The following is an 18,167-nucleotide window of genomic DNA, read 5'->3' on the forward strand; positions in this document are numbered from 1 at the left end:
AGAACCAATTCCAGACCCTCTTGTAGTACATATATTTTAATTTCCAGGTCTGGTTTCTGCCAACCTGGCAACCTCAGTCCTAGATGCGTGTGTTCTGCCTCTCATGTCCTCTCATCCTCCCTGACCTTGCCCAGCTGTGTCTTCTACCTGGAATGCTCTTCTACCTCACTATCTAGAAAACTTTTACTCACCCCTGAAGAAGTATTCAAGGGCCACCTTCCTTGTGAGGTTTTCTTTGATCTCCGACAAGCTGTTTGTACTCCCTCGTCCAGGAGGATCTCTTGTGCATGTCATATCATCATTATTTATTTCCGTATTTGCCTCTGCATCAAATGGGCTCTTGAGGGCTGGACCACAGCTCACTCATCTTTGTAATGTCTGCAGCACCCGGCTCAGACATTCACTGGTCAAGCGCTCAAAGAAAGTTTATTGATCAAATGCATATGACAGAAATTTTCAGACTGTTTTCAACTGCCCAGGAATTCCACAGAGATATCTCTGAGGTAACCACAAGGCTGATGGGAAAGATGAGTGGGTGGAGTTTCAAAAGTCAAAGCAAGGTGTTATAAAGAAGAAGGAGTCAATGAAGAGAAAGAGCTCCTGGAAATTAAAATATGCCAAAAGTTGTAAAAATCAATAGAAAGGTTGGAATGCAAAATAAAAAAAATCTTCCAGAACATTAAGCAAATCACATAAAATATGAAAGAAAAATATTCAAGTAGAATCAACTCAGAGCATTCAACATTCAACTATCAGTAGGAGTTCCAGAGCATGGAAAGAAAAAAGATGGACGAGAGAGAATTGTAGAAATAAGAACATTTTTTCAAAATTCCCAGAGACAAAAAGAGACACTGAGTGTTTGCATTGAAAGGGCTGAGAGGATACCAAGCAAATATAGAATTGGGAAATTTTAAAATACAAAAAATTAGACAACATCCTGAATATTTCTAGCAAAAGCAGAACATCAACTTACAAAGAATCAGAACACCTACTTCTTTGACTGACAAAGAAGTGGGATGAGACTGGTGTAATAATTCTTATCAGCAGTAATGGAGGACAGGATAATAGACAACACTTATATGATGTTGCTACTATGTGCCGGCACTGGTTCAAACACTTCACATACAGAAACTAATTTACTATTCATCAGAGCACCTTAAGTTAGGTACTATTTTTAAAAAATCTCTGTTTATAGATGAGAAAACAGAGGCACAGAGAGGTGCTGGGACACATAAATGGTAAAGTTTAACAATTGACCCTGGCAGTCTCATGCCAGAAACTTTTAACCTCTTCACTAGAAGTGCTAAGTATAAATGGTTTTGAACCTAGAATTCTATACACATTCAAACTGTCGGTCAAGAGTGAAGGTAAAAAATACCTCATTGTCAGACATTCAAGGACTCAGAAACTCCCTCCCATCTGCTTGTCTGAGAAGTTGTTTGAATATGTATTCCAACAAAGCAACTTGGAAACGGTGAAGGATAAGATTATGGAATCGAAACTGGTAGAATTAATCCAGAGATCTAATGCAAAGGAATTCCAGGGTGACTGGTATGCAGCTGGCCCGGGAAACTCTCAGAATAAATAAGAGCAGAGAATCAGAGACCCAAGTAGAAAGACATCAGAAAGAAGAAAGGAATCAATTCCAAGCAATACATGAAAGGGGGCTGTCAGATTTCAGGAATATGATAAAGAAGCATGTGTTGCCGGAACCGGTTTGGCTCAGTGGATGGAGCGTCGGCCTGCGGACTGAAGGGTCCCAGGTTCGATTCCGGTCAAGGGCATGTACCTTGGTTGCGGGCACATCCCCAGTAGGAGATGTACAAGAGGCAGCTGATCGATGTTTCTCTCTCATCGATGTTTCTGGCTCTCTATCTCTCTCCCTTCCTCTCTGTAAATAATCAATAAAATATATTTTTAAAAAAAGAAGCATGTGTTTATCTTACTGAAACAAACAAAAGAATAGGAAACCTCAATAAATGTATGGCTCAACTATGAAACAAACTAAATTTTAACAGGATTTGGAAGACTTAGGAGAGAGTAAGAAAGGAAAATTCACCGAATGCTGATGTTAGAAGCATTTCCCTGTGGGAGGCACTGGGATAATAATGCTGTAACCATAGAGAAGGCGCTATGGTCCCTCACCATCCACTGCTTGGCTCACAGGGAAGAGAGTTGCATCATCAACATAATGTAAACATTGAGCCTTGGGTTTTTTATAGACAAAATAGAAAAGACTTAATAATGACTACAAAAGAGAAGCAAATACTAGCAACCTTGATAAGATAAATATAAAGATAAAAGAGATAAGAAACTGGGAGGTGGAAAATAGGGGTAGTAATATCCTCATCTTACCAAATGGCCCTAGCAATAGGGGTTAGAAATGAACAGGGTTACTGAAATAGGGACAGAATCCGCAACATTGCGAAGAGGAAGAGAGCTAAGGCAGGGCAGATGCAGGGCTCTCATCCATCAAGGCGAGGCACACACAGACTGTTTTGTTCGCTTGACCAGATGCTCTGCTTGCCCCAGACAGTTCCATTTTGCACCTGTTGTCCTGTGTAATGGTTAGTCCTGTTCCTTTTCACGTTCAACAGTCTCCTGGTTGGAGGATTGATGCTATGCCACCTTATCTAAAGTTGATAAATCAAAAACTATCAGTATAAACACATGGCATGGAGAAACCACCAGAGTACAATGAAAACTGTTTAATATCTCCTTGGGGGTAGGGGGAGGTAAAATACATTTGTCAAAACTCATCCAATCATACAGTTTAAATGTGTGCGTCTCATGCTATGCAATTTTATGTCAGTGAAGTTGGTAAAACCACATATGGTGGCCTTTGGGGATGGCAGGAGTGAAAAGACATTCTGTATTATTTGATTTTGTTTAACTAAATGCATTTTTTACTGTAAGAGGATTCTAAAAATTATATCAAAAACTATTTAAATGAGCAGAGTTTGGACTGGGGGTGCTGGATGATGCCTAAGGCTCTTACTGGCTTGGATGCCCCAGAAGAGCAGCCACCTGACCACTGGCTCCATCCTCCAGACCCCTATATTCTGCTTACACACAACCAGCAGTTCTTTTTGAAAAACACTGATAGCCGACTATTACAGGGCGGGTGAGAGCTTGGCTCTTCTCCCATGGCCTCAACACCGGGCAAAGTGATGGGCACAGGCTGAACTGAGTCCCAGGCCTGGCAGTTCCCGCAAGCAGCCCAGGCAACCAGACATCCGTGAGCTCAATGCAGGCCAGACTCTCTTCCTTTTAGGTGTTCTGATAGCATCACCAATGCAGGTTCCACCGGAGTCAAAGGTGGCGTTAGTATGGTCTGCTATGCTTCCCGTCACAGGCAGCCACATAAGAATCTGTCTGGACAAGAGCTGCACAGGGGGCCCTTTAGGAACCAAGTCTGGGAGCCATTCCTGGACTGGCTGCATTCTTATACCTCCTTCAGGCTAAATGTCTCCAACATGTTCTAGATAACTCGCATGTCTCCAATACCGATGTACCAATGAAACCCCCTTTGAATACCCATTGTACTAATTAACAAAACATTATTATTGATCAGAGATAAAGGTAAGGGAAGTTGTCACTTGTAGTCACTGCCTCTGAAGATGAATTTCCAATTGGTTCAATTGATCATGCCTAGGGTAGAGATTAAAACTAATCAATGCACACATCTTTATCTCCCTGCCCCAAATAAAGTGTTTTAGAAAGCATAAGTAACTCCACCAGCAGCCAAGGCAACTCAGATCCTGGCGGCCTCTGAATTTCTGCTCTGACATTTGGGGCAGCATGCCCTGAGGCCTGGGCTGGCCCACTTGCTAGTTCCCAGGCAGAGCACTGAAGGCACTGGTGTTTGCCCAAAGGGCAGCTCTCCTCAGGATCTGCAGAAGCTGCCTGGGTCCAGGCCCGCCAGAGGACAGAAGTGGCAGAAACTCTCAAAGACTACAATGGGATGGGGAAGAGAGAGAAAAGGGGGGGGGCGTGGGGGTGGGGGGAGGACTGGGTTTCCTGTCCAGTGTACCCTTCTGGGTTTTCATTTTTTTCGCAGCCTTTTATTATCTGAGCTAAGTTACAAGTCTGGAAATTGTAGAAAACTGGTAGCAAGGTAAGTGATTCTAGTCCATACAAATACAAATTATGTCCAATGCAATGCAATAGATTATTGCCCTGTGGATTTTTGTGTGAGGTTTGCATCTATTTGTAAATTCAATTCAGATTCCTGATGACCTGTGTATGCACCTGTTTTTTGCATTTTCCTTTGAAATAATTATAACATCTTAATGTTTTCCTCATTAATTAATGAGTTACATAAAATCTTTGACCTGGATTCATTTTATGTTTGTATGAAAGTCATAATTGTACCTTCTTTTAAAAAGTTCACACAGACATGCAAACCACCTGGAGATCTTGCTGCAGATTCGGATTCCAGCTGCGGGGAGGGGCCCGAGAGTCTGCACTGGTAGCGTGCTCCCGGTGACGCCCCTGCCGCTGGCCATGGTGCCACCAAAGTGTTAAAATGCTCTTGTGATGATTCACTTCAAAACACCCAGTGACATCATATGTATGTGAATAAGGTAATTATTATCTAAACCTCGGTTTGGTTAGTCAGCACAAGGAATGTTAGAAGTGTGTGTGTGTGTGTGTGTGTGTGTGTGTGTGTGTGTGTGTGTGAAATTATGGTGGAATTGGACCCACTGTCCTTGCATGAATAGGGTAACAGAAACTGGCTAACTCCTGGCCCTGGATCCCACTACTTGATCAGGGTTTCACCATCTCACCCACAAAGTGAGCCCCACAAGTTTGCAGGGCTCTCTGTACATGATTAGAGATAAAGGCAAGGGAAGTTGTCACTTGTAGTCTCTGCCTCTAAATATGAATTTCCAATCGGTGCATCTAATCAATGCAATTTTTACCTCTGGACTGACCCTGTGAAGGGGCTAAAGGAGTGGGGTGAGGGCAGCTATTAGCCCAGACAGGGCTCCTGCTCAGCCTGGACGTGGCCAGCTCCTGCTGCAGTGATGGCAGCACTCACTACGCCATGGTGCTCCTGCCTCCCTCAGACCACAGAGACGGGCCCGTCCCGGAACCAGGAGCTCTTCTGGAGATGGGGCTGCACACGCTGGCAAGTTCCCAGGTCCTGCTGCTCGGGCAGAGGGGCACACACCCTCACGCTGACTGACTTCAGCCACACAGGCTCGCAGGGCATCCCGGTGAAACGCTTAGGATGACACTCTGAACTGGGATACATCAGCAGCCTCAGCTCCTGGGGCAGCAACTTTGGGCACTGCCACAGCTGTGTGCCAGGCTGCGTTCGCTGCGGGCGTGTGGGCTCCCGTGTGATGTGGGAAACGTCGGCCTCTTGGCCTACATCTAGAGCAGGAGAACCAGATGCAGGGAGGAGCGTGAGCGTCGAAGGGCGTCTCACATCCTCCCACTGTCAGGGGTGGGCAAACTTTTTGACTCGAGGGCCACAATGGGTTCTTAAACTGGACCGGAGGGCCGGAACAAAAGCATGGGTGGAGTGTTTGTGTGAACTAATATAAATTCAAAGTAAACATCATTACATAAAAGGGTACGGTTTTTTTTTTTTTTAGTTTTATTCATTTCAAACGGGCCGGATCCGGCCCATGGGCCGTAGTTTGCCCACGGCTGGGCTAGATCTTGAGTGACACGCGTCCTCTCTCCAAGCCTCAGCTTCTTCACCTGTCCTATGGAGACAGCAGTCAGAGTGCGGACTCATGACGAGGCTGAGCAGGCAGGATAAGGAGAGCTTTGGGCAGCGTTCCTGCCCCTCCTCACTCAGAGGCCTCTGTGAGCACCTGTCCCTCACACCTTGGCCCTGCTTCACTGTGTGGTGGCGCTCATCCCTGAGATAATTTGCACTTTTTTTTGCTTCCTCTTATCTGTCTGCACACCAGGACGGGGGCCTTGTCTGTCCTTTCGTGCTGTGTCCTGCTCTGACATCGATGAGCCACCTTTGCATGGGTGACAGTGTCCAGAGCCATGCCTGGCATTTGGTAGGGCCACAGAAATCAGGAGTTCTTTCCCAGGACACTTGGCACACCCAGCAGATTCCTCCCGTCTTCCCCTCACCTTAGGTCCACCCTTAAGCACATCGAGTCTCTGCCAAAGCAAGCAGACAAAGTTTCCTCTCTGTTGATAATTGTGTCATACTTTTCTAATAGGCCCAAGCCTGGCCTCGAGGTTTCCAGTCGCAGCACACACTCCCTCTCTGCTCTCAGGGTCGCAGAGGAGACCACGGTGAGCAGTTAGAAATGGGCACTCCGCCTGCAGAGGGCCCCACTGTCGCAGAGGAGCCCATGTCTGGTCCCAGCCAGCACCTGCTAGGGGTCAGCTGGGCCCGGAACCCCACATGCACCCTCACAACCTTGAGAGATCAGCGCTTTCCCCCCATATTTCAGATGAGGAAACTGAGTTTGTATAGTAAAGATCTTGCTCAGTCATCTAACTAGGAGAGATGAAACCAGTTGCCAAGATCAGGTTATTAGCCAGATGAAACTACAATCCAGGTGTCCACCGGGGCCTGTGACAAATCATTTCTTTGGCCATTGAAGGCCTCGCCTAAAGGCAAGGATCCCTCAGGAGCTCTCCAGAGCTTCTAGGACAAAGCCCAAGGCCCTTAGCTGGGCCCTGAAGGCCTCTGTGATCAAGCCGTCGCCTGCCTTTCCAGAGTTATCGACCCCCACAGCAAGCTGTGTCTCAGCTTCTTTAACAGCATCCACATGTCCTGTACTCTCCACCCCGCCCCCGTCTTTGCTCCCTGCCTGGAAGGCCTGTCACAGTCTGGCCCAGCCTGTAAGGTTCAGCTGCAAACCCAGCCCTACATCCCTCATTCCATCCTCACAGCAGCCAATGGGGACGATGCCTGTCCTCATTCTACAGATGAGGAAACAGGATGCAGCTCAAGTGTCTTGTCTGGAGTCACACAGTGAAGCTGGGAACTGGAGGTATCTGCGTCTCTCCCTTTCACACCCCACGTACCCCCCCCCCCACGGAACAGACTAAAGGAGCTGACTCCTTCTGTGGGTGGGGCTGATAATAAGACTAGAGGTTCTGGGATGGTCTCCTGGGCCCGCGCCTCTGACGAGAGGTGCTACCAGCCGTGGGCAAACTACGGCCCACGGGCCGGATCCGGCCCGTTTGAAATGAATAAAACTAAAAAAAAAAAAGACCGTACCCTTTTATGTAATGATGTTTACTTTGAATTTATATTAGTTCACACAAACACTCCATCCATGCTTTTGTTCCGGCCCTCCGGTCCAGTTTAAGAACCCATTGTGGCCCTCGAGTCAAAAAGTTTGCCCACCCCTGTTAGACTATATTTTCTGATCCAGGGATCTGATTCATCCTTGCTCCTGTCCCAGTGGAGCAGAAACCTGACAGGTGAAAAGATGGCATTCCTTTGTGTTTACGGGTTGAGGTGGAAGACAGCAGAAGGAGAAAGGGTTGGGGGAACAGGGGGTTGCTGAGTCACCTGTTCCTGTAGGTTTGTTCAGAACAGATGCTGCCACCTCCCACCATGGAGCTGGCTGTGCATGTCTTCTCTCCAGGGCCACCCTGCTTCCTGGCTCTTCTCCCCCTTCTTCGTCACACCCCTGCCCTCTGAAAGGTTGGGGACTTCATCCTCAAGCACCGCTTTGCCCTCTCTCCCTCTTCTTTTGCCCACCCCTCAACCCTGTGCTTGCTCTGTCTTCAGCTTTCCAGAATTATCTTCCCCCAACATAGGCTACACACAATCTGCCTTCCCACTAAGACTATCTTTAAAGATCTACTCCAGCCTAGTTTAAACTCACTATCCTACCCCTCCCTGTAGATCTTTCAAGTTTATAGCACAATGCTTAACATGGAGGAATGTGTTGATAATGGTGGAATTTCAGACATCTGGAGTTGGACTGGCAAGCATCTGGCCTTCAGGGCTCTTGCAGGCCAAGAGTTTGGCATGTTTAGGAAGCTGTAGATTTATCCTCTGTACCTAAAGGCTGAAAGAAAGCATGTCTTCTTGGCAGGATGTAAGTTTAGCTTCTTCTCAGCTCATGGAAAACTCCTGGAACTGATGGATGGGGCTTTGGCCCGGACCTCATTGGAGCCCAGTGACTTGGGCTGAGCAGGCATTTGAAAAGTCACCCCCTCTCCCCACTGCTGGCAGGCTCTCTATGCTGGCAATTGGCAGAAAAGCAGGACCTTAGTAATTAAAATTGTGTACAGGGGTGGCAAAGTCACATGTTGTCAGGGGCAAGGCAAACAGTGAAAGTGAGGAGCAGACTGAAGTGAGTAATAGGGAATGGTGGGGCTTGGGGCCGCTGGAGAACCCGGACTGTAATTCAAGGAAAATGTGTTCTGGCTCCCCTGGGCTGACTGCCAGCCTCTGCTAACACGTCATAGGTGCCAAGGCTCTTTTCCATGTGCTTCATTGAATTATCGTTTCCTTTTTTTTTTTTAAATAGAAATTATCTACACTTGGCAGATGAGAAAATTGGACCTTAACAAGGTTAGGACATTCTCCTGGTCTCATTTCAGGCAGTAATTTATGAGAGGTGGCTTGAAGATAAGCAAAGAGAGGTCTCTGCCCCCAATTTTCCACCCATCATCAGGTTTGGAGGCCTAGTTAGCCATTAAAATCATGCTTTGTGCCGACTCCAGATTTTCATTCAAAATGGTCCTCCTGCCCTGACCGGTTTGGCTCAGTGGATAGAGCGTCAGCCTGTGGACTGAAAGGTCCCAGGTTTGATTCCAGTCAAGGGCATGTACCTTGGTTGTGGGCATATCACCAGTGGGAGGTGTGCAGGAGGCAGCTGATAGATGTTTCTCTCCCATCGATGTTTCTAACTCTCTATCCCTCTCCCTTCCTCTCTGTAAAAAATCAATAAAATATTTTTTAAAAAAAACAAAAACAAAAATGGTCCTCCTGCTCCTTTCCCCATATATACCAGTTTCCTCCCACCTGTTTGAGCACATCCTGCTGCCTACTCTCCACCAAGAGAGAAGACACAGAGGGACCTGCAGTGCTGGTTGGGCATGGAGGTCCAGAGGGCTGTGGTCCACAGCATCAGCCCAGAACTATGGGGAAGTCTGGGAAGGCTTCTTGGAGGAGGTGTCACCAGGCAGTGAAGAGGCATTTCCCAAACTGAGAATGGCAAGGACCCAGGACAGGCATGAGAGTTATGTTACTTTTGAGAGACACCAGGAGGTGAAGTGTGGCTGGTGTTGAAGAGAAAGCGCAAAGGGATTAGATTTGGGGTTATATTACAGGCCAAGGTGAATGTTTAAATTCCTGTGGCAACAGTCCTTGAAAGAGGTAAGAGGAGCTGGCTCTTTAAAAAAAGTTTTATTAAAAATTTTTAATAGGTTCAAGATTCAAAAGGCATGAAAGTATATAGTGAAAAGTTTCTTTCAACCCTATCCAGCCACCCGGGTCCCCTCCCTGCCCTTCCAGAGGTATTTTCTTCTATGCTTATATAAACTAACCTCTCCCCCACCCTCTCTCTCACATCACTCTTTACATTTTTAAGCCTGAAGATAGCACATGCTTTATTCATCTCTGCACCTTGATTTTTTTCCACTTCAAGACTATTCTTGGTGATCTTTTCTGCTTTTGCATGACTGTGTCATGTTGCACGGTTAAGAGGAGTTGTTTTATTTAATCAGCCCCTATTGATAGACATTTAGTTTTTTTTTTTAATAATCTTTAGCTCTTACAATAAATGCTGCAATAAATAATCTTGTACATTCATAATATCTTCCATGTGTAAATACATTATAAAAAAATGTCAGAAATTGAATCACTAGAGCAAAGGATATATAAATTTTATTTCCATTAAAAAATTGTTTTAAATTGAACTTTAACTTGCAAAAACTAAAGTGTACAACTCAATAAATTGTGCATGGTTACACACGTTTGTCACCTCACTCCACATGGATAGGTATAGGCTGCCGTGGGACATTCCCAGCCCTGCCTCTCATGTTTTGTCTGTTGATACCCATCCTCCAAGATACTGTGCTAATCTGGCCTCTATCACCATGGATTGGTTTTGCCTGTTTCTGAGTTTGGGATAAATGGAATCGTAAAGAATATACTACGTGCCTGCTTTCTTTTGTTCAACTTTGTATCATGTCATGTTTAGCTGCAGCTCTTTCTTTTCTATTGCTGGTTATCTTCCATTGCATGAATATACCAAAATATATTTATCCATTCCTCTATTGATGGCAGTGTGGGTTGCTTTCAATGCTGCTATTAACAATCTTTTGAGGGACATTTTAAAGTTCACATCCATTGGTTATATGCCTCGGAGTGGAATTGGAGTACACATTTTTTTGTTGTTGTTGTTAATCCTCACCTGAGGATATTTTTTCTATTGATTTTTTTTTAGAGTGGAAGGGAGAGAGGAGGAGGAGATAGAGAGAGAGGAGAAAGAGGGACAAATACGGATGTGAGAGAGACACATTGACTGGTTGCCTCCCACACATGCCCCTGCCAGGGCTGGGAATTGGACCTTGACTGCAAATTGAACCCATTCAGTGTGAGGGCCAACACTAACCACTGAACAACACTGGCCATGAGCTCATTTTTAATTTATTTATGTTTTTTGTTTCTTTTTAAATATAGTTTTATTGTTGATAATATCATAGATATCTTTCATTCCCTCCTAGCCACTACCACCACCCCCAGGTCTTCACCACCCTATTGCCTGTGTCCATGGGCTATGCATATCCTATATAATAAAACCCTAATATGCAAATTGACCAAATGGCGGAATGACCTGCGGAACAACCGGTCGCTATGATGTGCACTGACCACCAGGGGCAGTCACTCAATGCAGGAGCTGCCCCCTGGTGGTCAGTGCACTCCCACAGGGGGAGCGTCACTCAGCCAGAAGCTGGGCTCATGGCTGGCTAGTGCAGCAGTGGTGGCTGGATTCTATCCTGCCTCCTCTGCAGGCAGGCAGTAAGGAGCAAGGCGTCCTGGACTGCAGGAGCCCCGGACTGCAAGAGGGATGTCTGACTGCCAGCTTAGGCCCGATCCTCAGGGGAAGGTGGTGGTGTGGGGGGGAGATCGGGCCTAAGCCAGCAGACGGACCTCCCCTGAGGGGCCCCAGACTGTGAAAGGGCGCAGGCTGAACTGAGGGACCCCACCCCCCCAGTGCAATAATTTTGTGCACTGGGCCTCTAGTAAGTACATAAGTTCTTTGGTTTATCTCTTCTTGTCCCCCCAAGCACATTTTTAATTTGGATGGCTATTGCCAAATTGCTCTCCACAGAGGCTGGTGCGGTGTTAGAGACAGCCTGTTCTCTTGTCCTGCAGGTAAGCGCTCAAGTCAGCGCAATGTCTGGAATAGAGTCAACACTTATTACTACCCAGCAACCCCAGCTCCAGAGTCACAGGAAAATGCTGTGTGAGCCCTGAAGCCCCACTCCAAGCGAGAGATTGTGATGTTGTGAATGTGCCTCACTAGAAAGATCAGATGAGAGGGAGAACGAGTCAAGGAACCCATTTCCACTCCCAGAGAAACCTCTTTAATCTACATATATAAAAGCCTAAGCGACCATTCAACAGGTAGCTATGATGCGCACTGACCATGAGGGGGCAGACGCTCAACACAGGAACTACCCCCTGGTAGTCAGTGCGCCCCCACGGTGGGAGCACCCGCTCAGCTGACCAACAAGTGCCAGATGGCTGGCGAGCACAGCTGCGGCAGCGCGAGCCTCTCACGTGACACAACCCCTGTGCGTTCCTCCCCATCTGGACTAGGACCGGGATTGGGTCCTGCATTGGGACTGACTGGGTGTGAGCTCGTGGCCACTTCTCAGTCATGGGCATGCTTATATCACCCTAGGATGGGCACGCAGAGACTGCAGTGGAGTGGCAGCGAGCCTACTGAGTGGTGGCAGTGGCAGGTGCAGCAGGGCTGGGATGAACGGGAGTGGCATGGCGTCGGCCAGGGCTCAGGATCCTCCCTGGCCACCTGCCACTTCACATATTACTACATCCATCAGGTATGTAGTAATGTGGTTTCAGCCGATCCCCACAGGCCAGGCCGAGGGACCCCAATGGTGCACAAATCTGTGCACAGGGCCTCTAGTTAATAATAATAACCCTCCCACTCATGGAGCTCTAGCCTTTCTTTTTTTTGTTTGTTTTTGTTTTTCTTAATTTATATTTATTGTTGAAAGTATTACAGATGTCCCCCTTTTTGCTCATTGATCCCCTCCTCCCCACTCTTACCCCTCCCCAGGCCTTCACCACACTATTGTCTGTGTCCCTGGGCTATGCATATAAGTTCTTTGGTTGACCTCTTCCTGCCTCCATCCCCTTCCCTCTGAGAATCCTGTCTATTCCATGCTTCTATGTCTCTGGATCTATTTTGCTTGTCAGTTTATTTTATGCATTAGGTTCCACATATGAGTGAGATCATGTGTTATTTATCTTTCTCTGACAGGCTTATTTTGCTTAGCACAATATTCTCCAGATCCCTCCATGTTGTCTCAAAGGGTAAGAGATCCTTCTTTCTTACAGCTGCATAGTATTCCATGGTGTAAATGTACCACAGTTGTTGTTGTTTTTATCCACTCATCTGCTGATGGGCACTTGGGCTGTTTCCAGATCTTAGCTACAGTAAATAATGCTGCTACAAACATAGGGGTGCATATTTTTTTTCTGATTGGTTTTTCAGGCTTCTTAGGATATATTGCTAGAAATGGGATCACTGGGATAAATGGTAGTTCCATTTTTAATTTTGTGAGGAAACTCCACACTGTGTTTAATAGTGGTTATACCAGTCTGCATTCCCACCAGCAGTGCACTAGGGTTCCCTTTGCTCCACATCCTCACCAGCACTTGATGCTTATTGATTTATTGATAATAGCCATTCTGACAGGTCTGAGGTGGTACTCCATTGTCATGTTAGTTTGTATCTCTCTGATGATCAGTGACTTTGAGCATTTTTCTATATGTCTCTTTGCTATCTGTATTCCCACTTCAGGGAAGTGTCTATTTAGGCCATTTGCTCATTTTTTAATTGGATTGTTTGTCTTCCTTTTGTTAAGTTGTATGAGTTCCTTATATAGTTTGGATATTAACCCTTTATCAGATGTATCATTGCCAAATATGTTCTCCCATAGAGTGTGATCCCATTTCATTTTGTTGATGGTTTCTTTTGATGTGCAGAGCTTTTTATTTTGATGTAGTCCCATTTGTTTATTTTCTCTTTAATTTCCATTGTCTTAGGAGATGTATCTGCAAACATATTGCTACTAGAGGCCCAGTGCACAAAATTCGTATACTGTGGGGGGGGGGCAGGTGCGGGGGGTTCCTCAGCCTGGCCTGCACCCTCTTGCAGTCCAGGCCCCTCAGGGGATGTCTGCCTGTTGGCTTAGGCCTGCTCCCCTGGAAGTCAGATCCCTCTCACAGTCCAGAACCCCTCACTTTTTACCGCCCACCTGCTTGCTACTCCTTACTGCTTGGCTCACTGCTCCATAGTGCTGCTGTAGAGGCAGGAGAGGCTCCCGCCACCACCGCTGTGCTCACCAGCTGTGAGCCCAGTTTATGGCTGAGTGGTGCTCTGCTTGTGAGAGCGCACTGACCACCAGGGGGCAGCTCCTGCATTGAGCATCTGCCCCCTGGTGGTCAGTGTTCATCATAGGAACCGGTCATTCTGGTCATTCCACCGTAACAGTCGCTAGTAAAAAATAAAATAAAATAAAACTTTAAAAAATGGTAAAATAATAGTAATAATAATAATAATAAATAAAAATATAATAATAGAAAAGTGAAATAAAGTGAGAAAAAATTAGTTTCTTAAGTAAAAGACAAAAAATGAAAAAGTGAAGTAGTGAAGTGCATTCACTTCAGTGGAGCTTCAATGACCCATGGGGGCTGGTTTAAGACCCCTCTCTACTCTTCTGCTGGCACATCTGTTTCCTGTCAGGTAGTCAGCACAGTGTTGAAGTTCCCAGTGATCCACAGCTCCTCTGTGTCATAAGCCACAACCTTGGTTTCAGGCAGGCAGGATCACTCTGCTCACTTTGTTTATCTGCCTGCCTTCAGTTGTATTTACACAGGCATCTATTTCTGACACAGCTCCTGGGTGACAGTGTTTCTGTATTCATTTCTGGGACCAAATGGCCCCTTGACCCAGTCCCCAAGGGTTCCCTGGGGGTGTTTAGACTCTTTCTTCCCCTGCCTCACTCAAGACTGGGTTGGAGGAACAGACTGTCCCAGAGTTGGTTTCCTGCTCGTCTCTCCCTATTCTGCTCCCCAATTTCCACAAAAACCACCTTCCCCTGCAGTCTCAGTGAGTGTTTTTAATGGAAAGATCCTATGCACTAGGTTTAGCAAGCAAAAGCAAGGACGTTATAAAGACAAAGCAACCATGCCACCTCACATCTTTCTCCCCTCAGCACTGCGTGGCCAGTATAGAACTTCAGGCTGCCTTCCTGGGCACAGTCTCCCACGGCTGTGGGCTTAGATCTAGAGTCCCCTCTGCCAGCAGCCCTGTGGACCCCCTTCCACATCAGAGGGCTACACTGACCACAAGGGCTGCGGATTTGGTGCAGCACAGTCTCCCTCTGAGATTCTAGTCCTGCCTGTGTGCGTTTCTCCCTCTAGCCCAGATTCCAGATCCCACCTCTCTCCAGGCAATCTCTGACTTTTCTGTCCACAGATTGCCTTACCAGCTGTGTTTAATTCACTAATTCCAGGTGGGTGTTATTTGATTCAGCTGTTCCTTCTATCTTCTCTGTGAGAAGGCGCAGGAACTGTCCGCATATTCGGCTGCCACCTTATCTTTCCCTGGACAAGATTCTTAGGTGCCTGTGGCCGGGAAGGCTGGAGTCTCGGTGTCCGTGGGTTCACAGCTGAGGTAGCTGGTCCCTGGGCATTGTGGTTGTAGAGTCACGGGAGGTATCCAAGGTCTCCCTGGATGAAGGTAAGACTGGGCTTCCGATCACAGCCGCACTCCCCTTCAAGATGGCACAGTCTCTGCGGCAGAGCTGGACACCCCAGGAGAGATTTCAGCAGTAGTAGAGGCTGCCCAGCCAGGGGAGCCTGGTCCACCAGTCCCCACCAGTCCTGTGGAATATAACTATCTCTCACTCACAAATACACACACTCCCCGCACGCCCATGCACTCTCCTTTCGCTCTCTCACTCACTCACACTATCTTGCTGACTGCCATTCAGCTGGCTGCCATCATGGATCTCCCTAATATATTCTGGTTGATGTCTTACTCCTTCACCCCCCGCCTTCCCTCATAGGTTGGACAGTCTGTTTGATGCTTTTATGACTGGTTCTATTTTTGTTCATCAGTTTATGTTGTTCATTATACTCCACAAATGAGTGAGATCATGTGATATTTATCTTTCTCTGACTGGCTTATTTCACTTAGCATAATGCTCTCCAGTTTCATCCATGCTGTTGCAAAAAAACAGTAGTTAGATGCCACGAAGTAGGTGGCAATGCCTTGACTGTTGCATGTTGTTAGGCCCGAGAACCTCTTCCATCCTTGTCAAGGGGAGTGCTAACCTTCATTCCTTTCATACAACACTCCCAACATCATTTATTGAAGAGATTGTCATGACTTCATTGTATCCTCTTCCTGCCTTTGTCAAATATTAATTGACTATAATAGCTTGGGATGATTTCTGGGTTCTCTGTTCTGTTCCATTGATCTCTATGCCTATTCTTATGCCAGTACCAGGCTGTTTTGATTACAGCAGTTTTGTAGTATAACTAGATATTTGGTATTATGATCCCTCCAACTTTTTTCTTCTTTCTCAAGATTGCTGTGTCTATTTGGGGTCTTTTTTTGTTGTTGTTCCATATAAATTTTTGGAGTATTTGTTCTAGATCTGTGAAATATGCTGTATATGCTGTTGGTAATTTAATAGGGATTGCATTGAATCTATAGATTGCTTTGGTTAGTATGGACATTTTAATGATGTTAATTCTACCAATCCATGAATATGCTATATTCTTCCACTTGTTTATGTCTTCCCCCATCTCTTTTTTCAATGTCCTGTGGTTTTCTGAGTACAAGTCTTACCTCTTGATAAGTTTGTTCCTAAGTATCTTAATATTTTTGTTGCAATGGTAAATGGGATTGTTTGTTTAGTTTCTCTTTCTGAGAATTCATTCTTGGTGTATAAAAATGCCATCAATTTCTGGGTGTTAATATTGTTCCTGCTACATTGACAAATTTATTTATTAAATCTAGTAGGTTTTTTTGGTGGCCTTTAGTGTTTTCTATGTACAATATCATGTCATCTGTGAATAATGATAGTTTTACTTCCTCCTTTCCAATTTGGAGGCCTTTTATGTTTTTTTCTTGACTGATCACTGTGTCTAGGACTTTCAGTACTATGTGGAATAAGAGTGGTGAAAGCAGACATCCTGTCTTGTTCCTGTTCTTAGGGGAAATGGTTTTAGTTTTTACCCATTGAGTATTATGTTAGCTGTATTATATTGTTATTGATTTTGGAATATTGTACCAGCCTTGCATCCCTGGAATAAATCCCACTTGGTCATGGTGTATGATCTTTTTAGTATATTGCTGGATCAGATTTGCTATTTTGTTGAGGATTTTAGCACCTATGTTCATTAGGGATATTGGCCTATAATACTCTTTCTTTGTAGTGTCTTTTTCTGGTTTTGGAATTAGGCTAATGCTGGCCTCATAAAACGAGGTTGGATGTATTTCTTCATCTTGGATTTTTTGGAATAGTTTAAGGAGGATAGGTGTTAGTTATTCTTGAATATTTGGTAAACCTTCCCAGTGAGGCTGTCTGGACCAGGGCTTTTGTTTTCTGGTACCTTTTTTGTTTTATTATTATTACTGCTTCAATTTCATCAGTTATTATCAGCCTATTCAGGTTTTCTGTTTCTTCCTCATTCAGTTTTGGAAGATTGTATATTTCCAAGAATTTTCCCATTTTGTCCAGGTTTTCCAGCTTGTTGGCATATGGTTGTTGATAGTAATTTTCTTACAATCCTTTGTATTTATGTAGTGTCAGTTACTTCACTGCTTTTGTTTCTGATTTTATTTATTTGGGTCCTCTCTCTTTGTTTCATGATGAGTCTGGCTAAATGTTCATCAATCTTGTTTATCTTTTAAAAAAAACCAGCTCTTGGGTTCATTGATATTTTATAGTGTTTTTAAGTCTGTAGGTAATTTATTTATGCTCTGATCTTTATTATTTCCTTGCTTCTACTTACTCTGGGCTTTTCTTGTTCTCTTTCTAATTCTTTAAGTTGCAGGATTAGATCGCTTATTAGAAAAATTTCTTGTCTCTTGAGGTAGGCCTGTGTAGTGCTCTCAAGACTGTTTCTGCTGTGTCTCACAGATTTTGGGTTGTTGTGTGTTCCTTTTTCTTGTTTCCAGGAATTTTTCTCTTCTTTTATCTCTTAGTAACCCATTCATGTTTAAGAACGTGCTATTTACCCTCCATGTGTTTGAATGTTTTTGGTGTGCTTTTATTGTAGTTGATTTCTAATTTCATGCTATTGTGATTCAAGAAGTACTTCATATGATTTCAATATTCTTGAACTTATAGAAACTTATTTTATGTCCTAACACGTGGTCTATCTTTGAGAACGTCCCATGTGCACTTGAGAAGAATGTATATTCTGCAGCCTTGGGGTAAAATGTTCTGTAAATGTTAATTAAATCCATTTGATCTAGTGTGTCATTTGGGGTCACTATTTCTTTGTTAATATATATTTTAGAAGACCTATCCAGTTATGTATATGGTATTAAAGTCCCCTAGTATGACTGTATCGCTGTCTATATCTCCCTTAAAGTCCTCTAGAAATGTCTTTATATACTTGGGTGCTCCTATATTGGATGAATATATGCTTATCAGGATTATATCTCCATGTTGTATTGATTCCTTTAGTATTATGAAGTGGTCTTCATTGTCTCTTGTCATGGCCTTCATTTTGAAATCTATTTTGTCAGATATTAGTATTACTACTGCAACTATCTTTTCATTTCCATTTGCATGGAAATTATTTTTCCATATCTTCACTTTCATAGTGTGCAAGTCTTTTGTTCTGAGATGTGTCCCTTGTACACAACATATATGTATATGGGTCATGTTTTCTTATCCATTCAGCTACCCTATGTCTTTTGATTAGAGCATTT

The 18,167-nt window shown here is 44.8% G+C and overlaps 1 non-coding gene across 1 annotated transcript; it reads right to left on the minus strand.

Moving 5' to 3' along the window:
- Positions 1 to 15,447: 15,447 nt before the first annotated feature.
- On the minus strand, positions 15,448 to 15,572 carry LOC132225198 (U6atac minor spliceosomal RNA). Its single transcript, XR_009450815.1, has one exon. It is a non-coding gene; the product is annotated as a U6atac minor spliceosomal RNA (small nuclear RNA).
- Positions 15,573 to 18,167: the final 2,595 nt, after the last annotated feature.

This window comes from Myotis daubentonii, chromosome 1 (assembly GCF_963259705.1).
Source record: "Myotis daubentonii chromosome 1, mMyoDau2.1, whole genome shotgun sequence".
Classification (NCBI taxonomy): domain Eukaryota; kingdom Metazoa; phylum Chordata; class Mammalia; order Chiroptera; family Vespertilionidae; genus Myotis; species Myotis daubentonii.